Here is a 17312-nt window from a genome sequence, read left to right on the forward strand (position 1 = left end):
CCATCAATCCTGGTAGTGACACCAATCTTGCTTACAGTAAAGATGACCAGCGCACATGTGGAGTACAAGCCTTCAACAAATCTTTGGAAAACATTAGTGACACTGCCTCTGCTGCAAGCAGAGATTGCAGATTACACCCACATCTTTCCACTGGTCTTTCGCTGGGCGTGCGCTCTTTCCTGAGCTCTCTGTGGAAACCTAATTTCCAAGGTTTTTCTCTTTTAAATGTTTCAGTCACCAACAGCAGCACACAAAACATGAGGTGCTGCGTCGCTGATCAAAGCGAGCCAAACTACCTCAGATCAGAACCTGATCCATAGGTGTAGGTAGGTAAAGTACGGCGCGGTGTCAGAGCCTTAAAAGGAATGAGAATTAGGGAGTGTTTGAAGCTCTGGATAGCAATGATATGTGTTTACTTATTTATTTTCAGCATGGCACTTTTGTCTGGGAAGAAGAGAGTTTTACAAGGCCTGAGGGAAGCAGAGTTGTCAAAGTAAGAAAAAAAGAGAAGCAGGCACCTTTTGATAGTAGCGTATTCTAAAGGAACCATTTTCATTACAACATTTCACTGTATTTTATTAATATTACAAAAATAACACTCGTGAAGATATAAGTCCTGCAATTATAAATCCATCTTCATGGCATTATGTTGTCTAAGATTCACTTGGGCTTTTCCCAAGACACTGTATTAATCTCCAGTGTTTCCTGATTGATGTGCATCTTTGCAGCCCATCTCTCTCTAACAGCTTCACAATAATTACATCCTTCTGATTTGCAACAGATTCTTCCATGCCAGCTGCTCCTGCTCAGACCCTTCATGGATCTGTTGCAGGGAGATGGAATTGTCGTGCATGCTAATTTTGCATTATTGTCAACAACAAATCCATCATGAGCTAAGGTGGTACAACATTATCCAGAAAATATGTTCCTTGATTAATATCTCTGTTTGTCATTTCACTAATGCTAATTGTCTTCTGCTGTGCTTAACAAAAGAGCTGTTGAATAGATCCAAGCCTGAACCAAACCTCCACATGTTCGTCTTGTTCACATTTCAGAGCAGTTAAATTCTTCTGAACAGACTCTGAGTATCGCTGACTATTCAGTAAATATTTATGAAGAAGACTGCTAGAATACAGCAGTGAGAAGTAGCAATAACATTTGCACATAAACCTTTTGGTGTGATGCAATTAACACAAATGTCCTGCACAGAACAAGAACCATGCAAGAAATGGCAGGGATTTCTTCTTTTCTCTGTGAGCCACCTCAAACAGATGTTCTTCCATATCCCAGAACATGGAAAGAACACGAACAGGACTCCAGATGTTAACTTTTATGGATAAGAACTCCGTACTAGGAGTGAAGCAAACAGGCCCATATTCAAACTTGCTAAGGTTTTCTTCAGCGCCATGAAATCTTCTTCCTATTGTGATATTTCATTTTAATACAGGCACTCTCATGCAGACAGAATTGGTTATCTCTAGCTACGCGTACTGATCCACCCTTTCCTCACCTTCTACTATCTTAAACTTCAGTGAAACTTCAATTTAGAACAATACCTTAACCTGAATAAGCAAGCAGCACTTCCAGACAGAGAGAATTAAAAAGAATATTGTCATTTGTTCACAGAAAATTAATTTTCATCCAGAAATAATGTAGTTTGGTTTGCCACCTTTCTGTCCAGCCTTCCTCTCTCTATGCCACAAATCCAGTAACGTGAAAAAATACACTCAAGTACATTGATTTTCCTTCTGCTACCTGTCTGTCATCAGACAGGTGTGGGAATCTCCTGCAGAGCCAAATGATTGAGTCTGCTGACAACTTCATGCTTTAGTTTTATTTCCTGTTTTTTTTATTTACTTTTGCTTTTCTTCCAAGCTGTGCCAGCTTAACCTGAAGGTGAGCAGAAAAGCCAGTGAAACATAAGATACTACGTTGGCTGAAGAACCATTGTCTGGCCAGGCACAAGCCTTTGCTGTCCCAACTCGTTTCTATTGTGCTAGCTGCTCATGCAGTCCCAGAAGTCTTGAAACCATAGACACCACTAGGGTGAACAAGCTACTCTTCAGAATGAGGAAGATGAGAACAACTGTCCCTACAGGAGAAAGGGCTTATTAACAGTGTACAGAGCTGGTATTCTATCTGCATCACTTTGAAACAGGTAGAAGGGGAATTATACATTCAGTACACATCTAACTCAGGGACAGATTGCTAGTAGCTTTTCCAAAAAGTGTTACTGCTCAAATAAGTCTGATCTATAAGCCTCCCAGCTTAGAGTTTTACAATGCAGTCAGCATTTTCACCTTTGTTCCCTTGATTGAGCAGTCATAGATTTAAAACACAGATTTAATTGGACAGCATAGGAGGAAACTGGAAACATATGACTCGCATATCCAAGGCAGGGCTCTACCTTCCAACACAAACTACAGAAGGCAAAACGCTTTTACACTCATATCTCAAGTAAGCTATGGGAGGGTGAGAGTGCACAACAACAACTAGCAATGCTCTCAGGCAAAGGGCCTGGCCCTACCCACAACAACAGCATGGTTACAGCCACGAGGACACGGCTACATACATGGATAATGCTGGAGATACAGTGATGGGAATTAATAGCCACAGCACCAAACCCACTGATCAAATTCCAATGCTGTCCAGAAAGCTGTGTTCTGAAACAGATGCTAAAACAGAAATTTTGGTTTCTTTTCCTTACTGAAATTAATCTAACTTAAGTGTCTATAACTGTAGTTTCTGCCAAAGACAGAGGGATTGAATGGATTGGAACAAGCCAGAAAAACTTTTTGTTGTTGTTGTTGTTGTTGTTGTTGTTGTAATTTGTAATAGGGGAACACAGGTCTGGATTTAAAAATGAAAATCAATCTGAACCCTTGCTTGGAAATGAAAGGGAAGCCATTCTGAGGACTGAGTCAATTAGACTGACAGCTCCTAGCTTCCAGCTTCTGAGACTGAAATTGAATATTCCAACTCAACTCACAAGTGAAAATGAATGCAGTGGCTTTAATCACTAAGTGTTATTGTCACACAGCATCATCAATAGATGTGGGGTCTATTACAGAGAGGTCCAGGACTTCAGTCACCTTTGTTGCTGCGTATTAGCACTGGGGTAGACACCTGGAGAGCCAGCAAAGAGAAGTTCAAGCCATGGTGATCAAATACAGACAGCAGCATCTCAAAAGCAACAAGATGGTACTATCTCCAATACGAGACTGATGCAAATTATTTCCTTTTTTTTTTTTTTTTTTTTAATTTTTTAAATGCCTTCATGCCTTCCTCTGGGTTTTTGTTTATTTCTTTTTAGCTGCCTTTCAGTTTGAAGAGCACTCATCCATCAAAGTAGGAGAAAAATAATGCCCTGTGAAGACACTGGAGACTCTTACTCCCACTCAGATCAATAGGGAAAGCTAACTTTTGCTTTTTATTCATCTCTATTTGAAAGCTGTCATACAGCTTCTGTGTGACTTACTGTGCATGCCCCTTCCCTGCCACATTGCTCATAAACCCATCCCTTCCCCTTTCTGCTCCAGCAACTCATTAGGTGCCAAACATAAACGGAAGGTCATTGCAAGTTTCCTAAAGACAAACAAATCAGAGTGCTACTGAGCTTTAACAGCTGTGTGCTCTTCTGTTTCCAGCATTTGGAAATACGGGACACTTGGGAACAAGCTCCTGCCTATTGGTTCAGTGCTGCTCAGCAGATGCCTAGATAGGGTTGTTCTACACCTTCACATACAGACACAGCTTTGGTACTGTTTGCTTTGTTCAAGCGCCTCCTTAGGTGGAATTTGAATGAGGATTTGCAGCAGTCGTGCTGCGTAGTGGCTGGCCTAGAAAGCTTATAAACCTTGTTGTTCCTCCTAGAAGAATAAAAGGCTGCAATTGTTTTCTCATGTTTATGGTGGACTATAACTGTGATGCATGCTCTCATGTGTTAGCATCACATCTCACTTTGTATGGAGTCAAAAACACTGAAAAGGCAAATCTCACATGTTAGAAGGTATTTCAAGATCTTTTTTGAAAACACTGCATCTGAAAATGGACCAGACTGATTTCTGGAGACTCATGCAAAGGATGAACTTGATCTGGTAAGCTTCCCTGAGAGGGCAAAATACAATCAAAGAATCTGTTGCCCTGGGTAAGTGGCAGTAAGGATGGGTCCTTGCTGGCCTGAGGTGCAGGCTGTGAGATGGGAGCAAGATGCTGAAGAGCCACTGTGTTCAACAGAAACACGCCAGAGGACAACAATAAATGCCAGAAATTTTGATGACAGCTTCGCTGCTCATAAGGTGGTTTCAATAATTAATATCATTGCCATCCAGCTAATGAGCCACAGTGCTTTCTCCCGCATCCTCTGCTTTCCATGGAAGTCTCTCACCTGAGAACTGTCTGGAATATCTGATATACAGATAAGAACAGTGAGCGACAAGCACCGAGCTACATCTTCAGTCTATTTAGGATTCTGGGGCTGAAAAATGTTTTTTGCAGCACTTGGATACTGGGAAACGCTACTTCTGCCTCTTACTGTGCAGAAAATGTAATAGACGTTGACTACCAAAAGCATCCTTAGAGACAAATTTTTACCATGACATCTTTGTAACATTACACAGTCAGTATAAAAAAATGTGTCAATGGACACGTTCTTATGTCTATTTCTGTAGCTAGCTAGGAGAAAACTTGGAAGGGCAAGGAACAGTTCCTATATAAGGAAGAGCTAAGGAGATTGAGATTTTTCAATTTGGAGTAGAGATAAATGAAGAAGACATGATAGAGGTCTATAAAATCAATGGAGCAATGGAAAAGTGCACAGAGGACAATTATTCATTTTTCTTCTAATGCAAGGATTAAGGGGAGTTAAATGAAATGAACAGATGACAGATTTCAAAAAGCACAAAAGAAAAAAACACATCTTCACACAAAATGCAATTAAAACTGTAGAGCTCATTACTGTAGGATGCTGGAGATGCTAAAAGTTTATGTGAGTTCAAAAAGTAACTGGAAAAAATACTAGAAGAGAAATCCACAGAGATTTCCCTCCATCCAGGCACTATATATGTCTGAAGATTTAAGCTGCAATTCACAGGAGGTTTGGAGAACATATCTTGGAAATATCACTCTGCCTTAGATGTCCACTGCTTTCTACCATAGGAGGTAAGATATCTTGGTTTGATATACGTTCAGGCTAGCACGGTGCAATGATCTTCTGTCATCATTATTAATAGATTTGCAGCCACAGAAAGCTGCAGAGCTGATAAAAGACCACGGATACTTATCTGCAACTGAAGCAATTGAAGTCACTGTGGCTTTATGGCTATTGTCACCTGCGGGATGAAAGCCTGCACAGAACACCTACCCCTGCTGAACACGTGCTTCTAGCAAAAAGCCACAGCAACTGCTTCAGCAATCAGACTGGACAGCTCAGATTTTTCCATCTGGAAATACTGAAAGAACTGATTTCATTTCTTTTTATAATTCTTTGACAATGAGATCTGAGGATGGAAAAGGAGCTACAGTGACTTACACAATAGAAATGGGGGTAGAAAGTGGCTCGTGACTTTTACTTGAATGAGCCAGCGAGCTGAAGAACTGAAATACTTATTTAAGGATTGACCCCAGTTGGGTTGCTACATGTGCAAGTCCACAGGCGGTTTTTGCTGGTGCTCAGCAACAGGTGAGCACACCTGGATGCTGTGCAGAAAACAGGTAGTCGTGATACAGTGCAGCCCTAGAATAGAGCCAGCGTTCAGAAATTCTTTCTGGATATTGTTCACAAAGTTACAATGGGCTGGAAAAGGTTATGTCCTTTTCAGCCTGCTTTGCCTCAGCTTCCACTTACCTCAGGTTTTCTCCCTCTGACAGACATTTTGACAAAGAACTTTGAAAATTAGCAAATTAGAATTGGAATCAGTCTAAATATAATACAATAAAAATTCTCACTGCCCAGAAACATTTCTTTTACCAAAAAAAAAAAAAAAAAAAAAAAGTGAGAGTATCTCAGAAATGTGACAGTTACGGTACATCAGAACAGTGTGAGCCTTCCTTCTTTCTACTTATTCTCCCTCAGTCTATTTTTACTTCTGATTTACACCAGTGGACCTGAAAAGATAATGAAGCCTGTGTTGTCAGAATGGATAATTCACAAGGCAGGGGCTGCAGAGAGCACTGATACTGGTGTTTGACGCCATTTCCAGGATGGCTGCTGCAGTGTGCACGGCTGCACAGCAATCTTTCTGCTCTCTGTCACACAGAAACCTGTTGCTATATATATAACTAATGTACCTAGCGTCCTTTCATAAGAAGCAAAAGATATTAGGGGCTCATTTTATTGTGATGAACAAAATTGGCAGGATGTTCATGTCAAAATACTGGTGGCAGTAATTTTAGTCATCAGTCTCATTTCCCAGTCAACATCCACTGATCAGTGTTTTAAAAAGGGGTCGGAGGGGGAGAGGAAGGGATCAGGATTTGGATTATTAATAAGTAATTAAATAAAGACTGAACATGTATTAACCTGGAGATCCCTCATGGAAATTTCACTGTCAGATGCTGTGGGGGCTGGCTGTTTTGAGGGAATCTCATGAATTCGGGCTCATGGGAAGCTGTCAGAATGATGAGCTGAGCACAGGCCAATAGATTTATCTGTTTCTGCCTGGCAGATTATAATGGGATCTGCAGTCATCCTGCTGATCACTGGATATCTGTAGAGAGCCCATCATAAAGAGAGCATCATTAGGATCAAAAGGGAATACTTCTTTGGAGCTAGGTACCTGGAGACATCATCACTTGCAGAAAAGTTGATAGAGAAGACTGCATGTTGGGGTATAGCTTGCAACAGATTGTCAAACCATCTGCAAAGAAGTAGTTAAAATAGCTGGTGTGCTACTGATGCCTGTTCATGGAGAATTCCCTTGGGAGATTCCTTCCCATACCCTCGCAGAGCTAGCAGTGCTGCATACTTCTGTCTGAAAGCACAGACATTTTGACAAAGGAAAGGCTGAAATAATCAGAACTTCCAAAAGCTCCAGCTGAAATGCTGGAGAAGTCAGCTGGATTTTCCAGTTTACTGAAAAAGTGGGTGGTAACAAAACTCACTTAGAAAGCTAGGAACAGTATCACTAAGCAGCTGACTGCAAAGAAAGACCAGACCATGATGTATGTGGCACCTCTATTTGTTTTTGCTGCTTGAGACCCGAGTGGGCCATATTGAAGAAAGGTGCTGAAGTCCATGTCATCTACACAGTGATGGAAAATAAGGAACCTTTTTCCTAAGCTCAGCTAATTCCATGGATGTGTGTGAATCCACGCAGTGGATGGATGGATGGAGCGCCTGTCACAGAGCAGTTAACTGTAAGCCCCATCTACACACAACCTTTCACAGTGAGGATTGTTAGCAGCACCTTTACATTAGTTTGAGCTAGTCACAAATACCTTCATTTCTGCAGTCCTGAGGACCACATTTGTGTGAGACGTCTCTCAAAGTCACATTATTCACATCCTTGCCAGAGCCATTCAATTTTGCTTTATTTTTTTCATTCTGTGAATTCTGGAGAACAAAAAGCAACTTTTGTTCCTCTCCCAGTTTTAAATGGCTTGACATGACAGCAGCAGCTGCCAGCACCAAAACAGCACCCAGCGTTGTTCAAACACTCATCATCTCGTCTGATTTTTAATGCTTAAAAATTCAAAAACGTAGAAATTGCTTTAAAGGTAAAATCAAAACACCAGCCCTGCTCAAATGTTGTTAGTCTCAAACATGGATTCTGCATTACAAAAGGGAAAAGCCTGATCAAAAGATCAGTTTCAATTTCAAAAAAGAAATATTTTTAAATATATGCTATATATATGTGTAGAAAATGAATGACCACGATGCCATTAGGAAAAAGCAATTCCCATTTTCAAAATATTTAACATAAATAAACCATGTATAGTGCGAGATAAAATACTATTATTCCCACCGTTCAAACCAGAAAGTTCAAACTGAAGCACAGTTAAAATGAGATTGTCAAGTACCTGCTACCAAAGAAGATCATAACAAAGCAAATTTTATGTAAAACCCTAACTAACTTTTCTTTCCATATAATATTTATGGTCACGATGTCTGGCCAAGAAGTAAAGCACGCAGACAATTACATGGAAGGGATTTGCTTCAGACATCAGCTGCAGCAGAGCTCAAGTGCAGGATTTGCAAAACCTGCTATGTAAATAAACTGATATTTTTAATTGGAAAAGGAACACACAAGCAGTTTGGAAACTGCAATTTGTCTGCAGTGGACGCTGGATTTACATCAGTATTAGAGCACAGCGCTGTGAAGTGTAAGCCCTGCAGTCAGTGACAAAAGATAGGAGGTTCTTTCAAGTTGGACGCCCGGGCCCATGTATGCCTATGGTACATGAGACATAGATGGGCAGCTTCTGTCCTGTGGTAGACACACAAAAAACAGAAAAGCAAAGAAAATGTGGTGTTAAGGAGTAACTCCTAATTCAAATCCTGATCCCTGTCATGGAGGGAACACAAGAACAGCGAGACCCCAGCCAGTTCTGCAAGCCCTTCAGATGAGTACTCAGACAGATGAGCTTCCTGTTCCCAGGCACACTTTGTACTTGAAGTGTAAAATGCCAGCAAACTACTCAATGGTTAAGCAGAAAATAGCTTTAGAAAAATGCTGCATTCCATTTTTCTCCACTGAGCACGTGATGATGCATATTTTTACACGTGCAATACACCTTCCCTTATAAAAGGGTCTTGTAGCGCATAGGACATTAAATGAACTCTCACTTGTCCCTTTGCTAGCATGCTTCAGAGCAAGAATTCTTAGTGCTTAGCAAGAGTCTTAGTGCTTGTGTGAGATCTGAGCCAAGACTTATTGAGTTTTGTGAGCGTTGGGTCAAGCAGGCTCTAAAAAGTTAATAGCAATGAATGGGATTGACTGGCTAACCTTGCCTTTTTCTTTTTAAATATTTCACCTGCTTTGATGTTTCATGCACACACCTGTGGCTGCAGACCAGTCCCTGGCTGCTGTACATGAGCCCCTCACCCCCCAGGGCACACTGCAGAGCCATGCAAGCCTGCAACTGGCCCACTGCAATAAGCTATGGGTTGGCACCAGCAGCCAACTCACGCGTCACTACCAGTTCCAGTAATTGCTTTGGGAACCTGAAGGAGTAAGAGGAGCTACACTAAATTAAATTCCAGTCTAATGCAACTGACTGCTATTTCAAAGTAAAAGTACTCCTGCTTTTGAAGCACCGAACAATAATCTTGAATACCTTACTTTATATGGCTCTATGCTACCTTGTTCAGCGTCACATGGGAAAATATACAGCTGGCAGATTGTTTTACTCTCCTCTTAGTTATCATTAATGTTAATTAATAAGCGTATGCTCAATCTCATTGTTATTCCATAATGCGTAGTTAAAAATTACAATAATGAATTCAAACTTCTCCAGCCAAACGTAATAAAATGGTGATTAATATTCTCCAAGGTTGGGAGGGAGAAAGATTCAGGGTAATCCGAAGGAGTTGTAAGCCTTCAGCACAATATACATCACAGCACACGCAAGGCACAATCAGCAAAGTGGGGAAGCAAGTAGGTCAGTGCCCCCTACTCAAATCACATGCCACGGTCCCAGCATTTGGATGAGCATGAACCAGCTATCTCCTTGTCTTCCCCTTGTTCAATTACTGTGCTTCTATCTCTTGAAACCTGACCATGTATAACATTGACTTCTGTGCTCAATGAAGAAAGCAAACCTCTCACTCTATTAAATAAAAGCTGTTTTAACACGTACATGGTGAGCACAGTTAGCAAACCAACACAGAAATTGAGCATAGCTCAGAGCCAGCCTCACGTCAGCCAACCTGCAATCAAAATTTTCAGGCCTTATTCCAGCTGTAAGCGCCTATCGCAGATGTCATCCATCCTCACACAACAGTGCCCAGAAAAGGATCAGAAGCTATGAAATATGGATGGAGATGGGAAATGACCTTGGTGAGGAACCAGCAGACAGGTGTCGGAGTAAATGTGACAGATGGGCCAAAAACAGCTCCTGGTGTCAGATTTTCCAGAACAAATCTGGAGCTTCTTTGACAGAGGACATGCAACAAGCTGAGCATTCCAGAATATATAATGCTCTTATAAAAATATCTATTTTCTGGTATCTTCAATCTCTAATACTGCCAAAATGATTTTTTTTTTTTTTTTCTGCAGAAAAAGGAGATGGTACAAAAGTAGGAGGCTTTTATCTTGCTCTGCTAATAATCCCTACAAATTCATGTCTCAAAAACATTACCTTATGTATGGGAACTGCTGAGTCACAGCCTGAACCTCTGATTAGTCACCTGAGGTGAGCAATGAGTCAGCCCTGGGAGCACAGGTGAAAGCAATTCACCTGTGCTGCAGGAAGGGGTGGAGCCTGGCTCCACCTCTCCTAGACTCATTTAAGAGCTGACTACCAGGGGGGAAGGATCTCTCTCTTTTCTCTCTTTGGAAGATCCCTTCCAGTGGTCTTTCCTGAGCTAGCCCATGACACAGGTAAGCATCCTATTTATTCTCTTTGTCTCACTGTGCCTAACTCTCTTGCTTATTTCATTATTATAGCATCTTAATATTATTAAATTATATAATATTCCTTTATATAATTTTCATTGATTATACACTTTACATAATCTAATTTATACAAATGTAATACCTTAGACATTGCTGTGACTACTGCAACGGAAGGAGTGATGCTGATGGAGAACCCAGGATGAATCCCACCCTGCACTGCTCCCATCTCACTGCAAACCAAAAAACTGGTGGTAAGAGAAAAGGCAGGGATGCACAGAAAGCCACCCTTCATGGCAAAACCTCCCTAACAGCTTTACAGTGATAGGTGCTTAGGTGATACATGGTTGTGTCATGAAGAAATGCAGTAAAGGAAGTACCTTAAGTGGGTGGCTATTTGAAAACATTGCAAAGTGGTTAAATGCTACCCCACTCATTTGTGTGTCTTGCAAAAGAAAAAGCCCTTCTCTCTTCACACCCCTATGTACAAACTGAATACCTTCACAGATGTTGTCTTTTACCCCCAGCGTTATCTGTATGATAAAGAAGTAAATTCAGTGAGTTGTAAGTGTTCTATTTTCTGAGAGCTCCTAAAACAAACTTTCCTCCATTTAGCAGCGCTCACTGAAGCAGCTCAATGCAGGCAGTGCAGATTTCACTGCCCTACCCATCACAACCTGGAAGGAAAGCTGACGAAGCAAACACACCATCCCACATATCTACCTTTTTAAAAAAAAAAAACCTGAAGCATGGAATATTTACAGCATAACTAGGCACACGGTAGTTTACAGCACTGCTTTGTTCACCAGTTCCTCACCTGAAAAATAGACAAGTGCTGGTGTGCTACAGCACAGAAATATGGGACCTGCTGAGGACCTTGCAGTGCTGTGCCCCCAGCAGAACACTTAATGCCTGTTTACCTACAGCCTGTCCTTCTGTGCTCTCCAGTCTTGTGCTTGTATCACTTCAGTGGTAGGATACAGGCATACATACAACATGACCTTATCAAAAAGCAAAAACCAGCATCCATTGTGCTCTCAGTTTTATAGTAGAGGGTATTTGCAGTGAACTGGAAAGTTGCTGGATCTGGAGGTCTTAATTCAGTTTTAGAGAGTAATGTTGCTAACTGGGCACAATAGTAGAGGAAGTTTCATGTGGTATCTTGGAACACACGAAGGCTAATTGATGCAAATAGGAGGAAAGATGACTATCACATTGTGCAGTCGTAAGGCAAATTCAACAGCAGCAAGTGAAGAGACAAGTTTACAAAAAATTATGGTCTTCTATGACAGGATTATGATTTATTTATAAACAAAAACTGCAGAGCATAGACATCTGTTGGTGGCTTTTTCCCCTAAAGATTTGCTCTACTGTTCTAGCATAAATTTCCTTCTGTTGATTTTTAAATGTAAAACAAATGCTTTTTTCCCCCCTTCGCTCAGAAGAAGAATCTTTTCCTATCTGCTGACATACAAGACAGAAAGGGAAGAAGCAGAGTTTACCCAAACTACTTTCTGAGCGCTTGTCTCACTCTTAGCACTTGCACAGTGCTGGCAGCAATACTGAGAGCAGCCCGGTGCAGTGCAGCGGTGGAGCAGCTACGTGGACATCATCCTAGTGAGCCTCCAACCTCTCTGCTCCAATTTTGCTAACACTCAATGTTTGGGAGCTAAAAATTTAATTTGAATTTATAAGTTCACCATCACGCGTTAATTGTATTTAGGAGGCAATGACTCAGTGACCCACTCAAACAGATTTACCTGTAATGGATTTAACTGCCTGCGAGGCTCAATTCTTAATAATATAAATAGGAAAAAAGCTGAACTGCATTTCACTTGAAATATTTCAACTCTTTGGAGTGTGAGAAGATTTTTACTAAGCAGCTGCTACTATCGTAAACAGTGCAAAGAAAAGGGAAGAGTTAAACTGCAGCAATTAAATACACTGTAAAACAAGTAAGCAGGTAAGCAGGGCAAAGCTTTCATGAGGAAAGGGTTATCTTAAAAATGCACAGAAGATATTAGAAACTAAAAGTCTGCATTAGAATAAAGGTGCAAATTATTACAGTTTTCCCCAATCTGAAAGGAAGGACTTTTATGTGGGAAATGAATGCTGCTCAATGGAATATACTCTGTTATGGGAACATAATGTCTGTTTATTAGTTTTATACCACATTCATTACTACACTTTTTATAAGATGGATTTTATTTAATTAGCACATGTTCCTGGTTATAAATGAGAAACTAATGTTCTATAAAATGCAATAAAATAGAATATCTAGTTAAGGGCTCTTAAAAACTTTAGAATTTGAGATGCCAAGAACAAGAAAGAAACCACTGGGATTGGGAATGATCGAAAGCCATGGAAAAACCTTCCTTTTTTTAACTTTGCAAATCACTTTGCATCTTGTGGGACATAGAGAAATAACGAATGCTACCTGCCTCAAAAACGTTCAGCAATGTGATGGTTTGATGTGTGATAAATAACCTAGGGAAAAAAAAAAAAAAACAGAAGGCTCAAGATATGTTTAGATTTTGTACTAAGGGACAAGATTTAGGGGGGAAATATTGGAGGTTGGTGGATGGTTGGACTGGATGATCTTGGAAGTCTTTTCCAACCTTGGTGATTCTAAGAAGCTAAGACAGAACAAGTTAAAATGGATCCCTGATTCTTCCTCTTTGAGCCGACTGCCAGCTGCCCACCAGCTCTGCTCCAGCTACAAACAAGACTGACATATGTGGCAAGGAAGAGCATGAACCTCAGCCCTTCAAGACACAGCAGACAGCACGCACTGACAGGCAGTAGCAGTGCATCGTACCTTTCAGGCAATGCATGGATAAGCGAATAATACACCTCAGCTAGGTTACTCTCTCAGTAATTCTGTACAGCAGCAATAAGGCAGCATTTCTGCTTTCTTTTTGTAAAGATCATAGCCCAAAAGGATGCTGGTTCATGGCCCTCTACAATCAATGAAAAACAGGCATTTCCACTTGGCAGCTCAGGACCACTGGACACATAAGCAAGGTAGAAACGCTTTTCTTGTTCTTAATTTCTGTTTCTTTTTGCTTTTCTCCTAAATCTAGTTTTAAAATACTTATCATTATTTTACTGTAATTTGTAACTACCTGTTTGTCAATAATTGTGCAAATATTAGTGCTTTACTTCAGATGAAAAATAGGATAGCAAACCTTCATTAACAGAAACTATATACAGAAGTGAAACATCAGGATACAAACACTGCTTTTTTTTTTTAAATCTTCAAAACTTGTCACTTTCTGAAATGCAAAAAAAGAAACAAATCCAAATCATTTGTTACAGCCCTCTCTAAATTGCTTTCCCCTCTGTGCTATCAAAACATAACATTTTATCAATGCAGTTACAGATGCAATAAGGTTTGAGTGTCAGAGAGAAAGAAGATAAAGATTATGATTGCTGTGCATGTGTTGGTTTTTCACTACATATTCACAGGAATTATTGGAACACTTGCTCAAGCTGCCACCAAGGGAGGTAGAACAGCAGGCCTGGCTTTTGCTCAGTGGTGTTGATGGGAGGGCTCTGGGGTCTGCATGGCATCCCTCACCACAATGTGGTCCCTGCTAGTGCCTTTCTGTTTTTATTTTATAAGAAAAACTACAGTCACCATTTTCTGCAACCAGAACAGATCCAAAGGGGAGCTGTTGCAAAACCTCGAGTTCAGAAAAAAAGAAATACTGAAGTTATGAAGGACAACGTGTCTTTTTTCTACCTAACAAGTTTGGATTAGTCTGAAACACTTCAGACATCATTTAATGTTTGAATGAAAAAACTAGATTGCATTGTCAGTTTTCCTAGAGAGCACAGCTTACACTGAGAAAAAGGAACAAATATTCACCTGCAAATAGGTGAGGTGCCCCATTTTGCAGGCCAGGCATGTAAAACAAAGATTTGCATGAGTCCTTGCAGCATTTCAGCAGGATATTTTATGCACTCCCAATTCTGTCATGCTTCTGTGTCCTCTATCTCCTCCTGGGAGCACGCATAAGCAAAACAACTGGAGACTGTTAATCTTTGCTTATATAGTCCCATCTGTCTTTCATGTTTACTTTTGTCTTTCAGCATAGGAAACAAGTAGGAAAACAATAACCAATATCTGGGTCTGCAGACCCAGACCATAGGTGCACAGTATTTTGAAGGGAGAAGGTTCAAGAGCATCTACAGAGGTACCAAGAAAGACAGTAGCCTGATGCTTGAGACAGCAACTTGAAATCATGATTGTTCTGCTTCAGCATAGGTTTTTGGGACTGCGTTACTTTGCAGGGTATGTATGCTGGGAAGTGGGCTACAGTAGTGTAGTCAGATAAATTAGAGAAACTGAAAAGGGAATCCCTAGCATCATGAGTTAACAGAAACATGAGACATACAGTGGTACACCAGCCATGGCTTCAAGGAGGAGGAGATGGTTATTATAAACTCATGAAGAACTGAAGACTGCAGATCTTCACACTGATACTTCTCACTAGTTGCACAAGCAGCCCTAGGAAAAGCAGAAGAGAGAGAAGTGGAAGGATTTCTTTTGCTGCATTTGATTTATTACTGTTTAAAAATACAAATCTCAGAGGAACATTAGGCTGTTCCTATACTGCTGCCTGAAGCAAGGTGCTAAAGAGTTCACTGAAACTCCTAGCAGGAAGCAGGTGGGACACAAGGAAACGCCACTGGGTAGGCAGTAACAGGAAGCCACACACTGTACCAGGCCAACAGAGCTCCAAATGAGGTTTGGCTGTGCCACAGGCTTAATGCGGCAGCTTGACAGCTCCCACTGCAGCAAGGAAATCAGGTGAAGGTGTTCTGACAAGGAAGCATTATTAACTGATCTAGTTACCAAAGAAATATTTAAACTGAATGCCTGTCTTGTTGGCCATACTCTCAATACATCACAGCACAGTTAAGATGGCAAGGGCACCTGAGGAGATACTTTGCAGCATTGGCCATATTTTTGGGGATCAGCTGATGAAGACTCACAGTCCTTCCTGCAGTCCTTACTGACAGGAGCAGTGCCTTGCCCTACAGCTATAACCACTGGCTGGCCGAAACTCTAACTCTATGCATCCATTTCTTCCCTCTCCATAAAAGCTACAGTTGTGCCTGTCCTGTACCAATTACAGGGGCCACAGACCTGACAATAGGCTGGATATCATCTTTGAAACCCACTGCCAGCTTCAGAGGGGGCAGAACTTCCTCCGGCAGTGAGCTGAGTAGACTCTAACCAGCCAAAGCAGATCCCTGTCTTGACTGGAAATCTTTAACTGAGGGGTATGTTATTTTCTTCATTCTGCATTTGCTTCCAAGGCAAATTTTCCATGAAATTACTTCCAACTTGAATTTTGTTTCAGCTTCCAGCCATGGGAGTCTGAAATACTGTTTCTACCACCTAATGGATGTTAGCCAATTTAAAACACAATTAATGTCCTTGGTCATAAAAGCAGATCTCTACTGATGGCTTGAAGCATCAATAATGAATGCTGATTGTACTGACTTGTCATTGATCTTTCTGAAAATTCTATCTTTGCAAACTTGAAGTCCTGAAGAAGTCTTTGTGCAGTATGTATAAATAAGACTTTAATCCAGCATCTTTATTCCACACTCTTTTGTTTTGGTGGAGGACTCGGGGCCCTATGGGAAATGCAAGAAAACATATCTGATTCTCTTTACAGGATCTTGTAACGAGACAGAGAACACAGCTCAGATGCAAAACATATTGATCTAGACACAAACTCTTCCAAGAAGGATCTGCAATTTCAATCTTTAAGCTCCTTCTGCAGAATTGTTCCTCTTCTGATGGTGCCCCTTTAACCAAACTACTCAACTTCTCCTTCCTTTAAAACTTCCTTTTAAGATGTTTCTTCCACACAGTATTCTTTTGTGAAAATCTCTGCAGAGATCACAAGGCACAGAGAGGTGCCTTGTAATGCTTGTCACAAGAAATTCCTCAATAAACAAGTCAGTATAGATTCTGTGGCAGATTTTCTTTATGGCATTCTCACTTCAAATGCCAGATGTACTGAAGCTTTCATATTTCCATCTATATTAAACAGAAGCATCAAAGCTGGATACAATATTTCTTCATTTCTGATCTTTCCCCAAGTTTTGTAAAATACCACTTTTTTACTGTTACTAACCTTAATGCGATGTCTTGCAAAAGGCACTGAATGGCAAGGAATGAGAAAAAGGGCTTAAGTTAGCAGACTCAAGGCTGAGAAGGACTCTCAGTGCATAGTAATACATCTGCCTCCAGATGTCTGGCAAAGGGAACGGGAATATTCAGCTCAGCCTGTAAAAGGACACAAAAGGATTGCTATAATGGTAGCATCTCAGGCTGTCTGGTCTTGTGGGACCTTGATAAACCTTTCCCTGAGCCTGGTCAGCTCTATGCAGTACCACAAGGAGATTTTCTCACATCAAGTTCCTGAAGAACTTACATGAAACAGCAATTCACATGGCTTACCCTGTCTCTTTGATAGGCACACTGTCTCTGACTTGTTCAGTATTGACTTATTTCATTGCCTAGATGTAGAATTCAGGTAGCAAACCATACAAAATCTGCCCTTAACCTCACTCCAGATCCAGAATTCATGACTTCCATACGTACCCAGCCATCCCCTTTTTAAAAAGGCATCAAATAGAAGCCAACACAGAATCTGTCAGAGGTATAATGGTCATGGTCACTTCTTTTTTGCTGGTTTAGTGGCATCGGGTGAGCACGCATTATGTGTTGGCCAA

At 40.8% G+C, this 17312-nt stretch overlaps 1 protein-coding gene and 1 long non-coding RNA gene across 5 annotated transcripts in view; one reads left to right on the top strand and one right to left on the bottom strand.

Annotated features, from left to right (window-relative positions):
• Window positions 1–17312, bottom strand: part of LOC149917001 (uncharacterized) — a 515322-nt gene that overhangs the window by 88421 nt on the left and 409589 nt on the right. The gene's annotated exons all lie outside the window — the stretch shown is intronic.
• LOC116238807 (uncharacterized) lies at window positions 10341–17107 on the top strand. Of its 2 annotated transcripts, none has more exons than XR_016468680.1 (5): window positions 10341–10541; window positions 10704–10807; window positions 13480–13577; window positions 14649–15845; window positions 16247–17107. It is a non-coding gene; the product is annotated as an uncharacterized LOC116238807 (long non-coding RNA). The 2 variants fall into 2 exon arrangements; XR_016468681.1 differs by having other exon boundaries at window positions 10345–10541; window positions 15698–15845.

The sequence above is a fragment of the Phasianus colchicus genome, chromosome 8, assembly GCF_987193195.1.
Source record: "Phasianus colchicus chromosome 8, bPhaCol1.hap1.1, whole genome shotgun sequence".
In the NCBI taxonomy this organism is placed as follows: Eukaryota; Metazoa; Chordata; class Aves; order Galliformes; family Phasianidae; genus Phasianus; species Phasianus colchicus.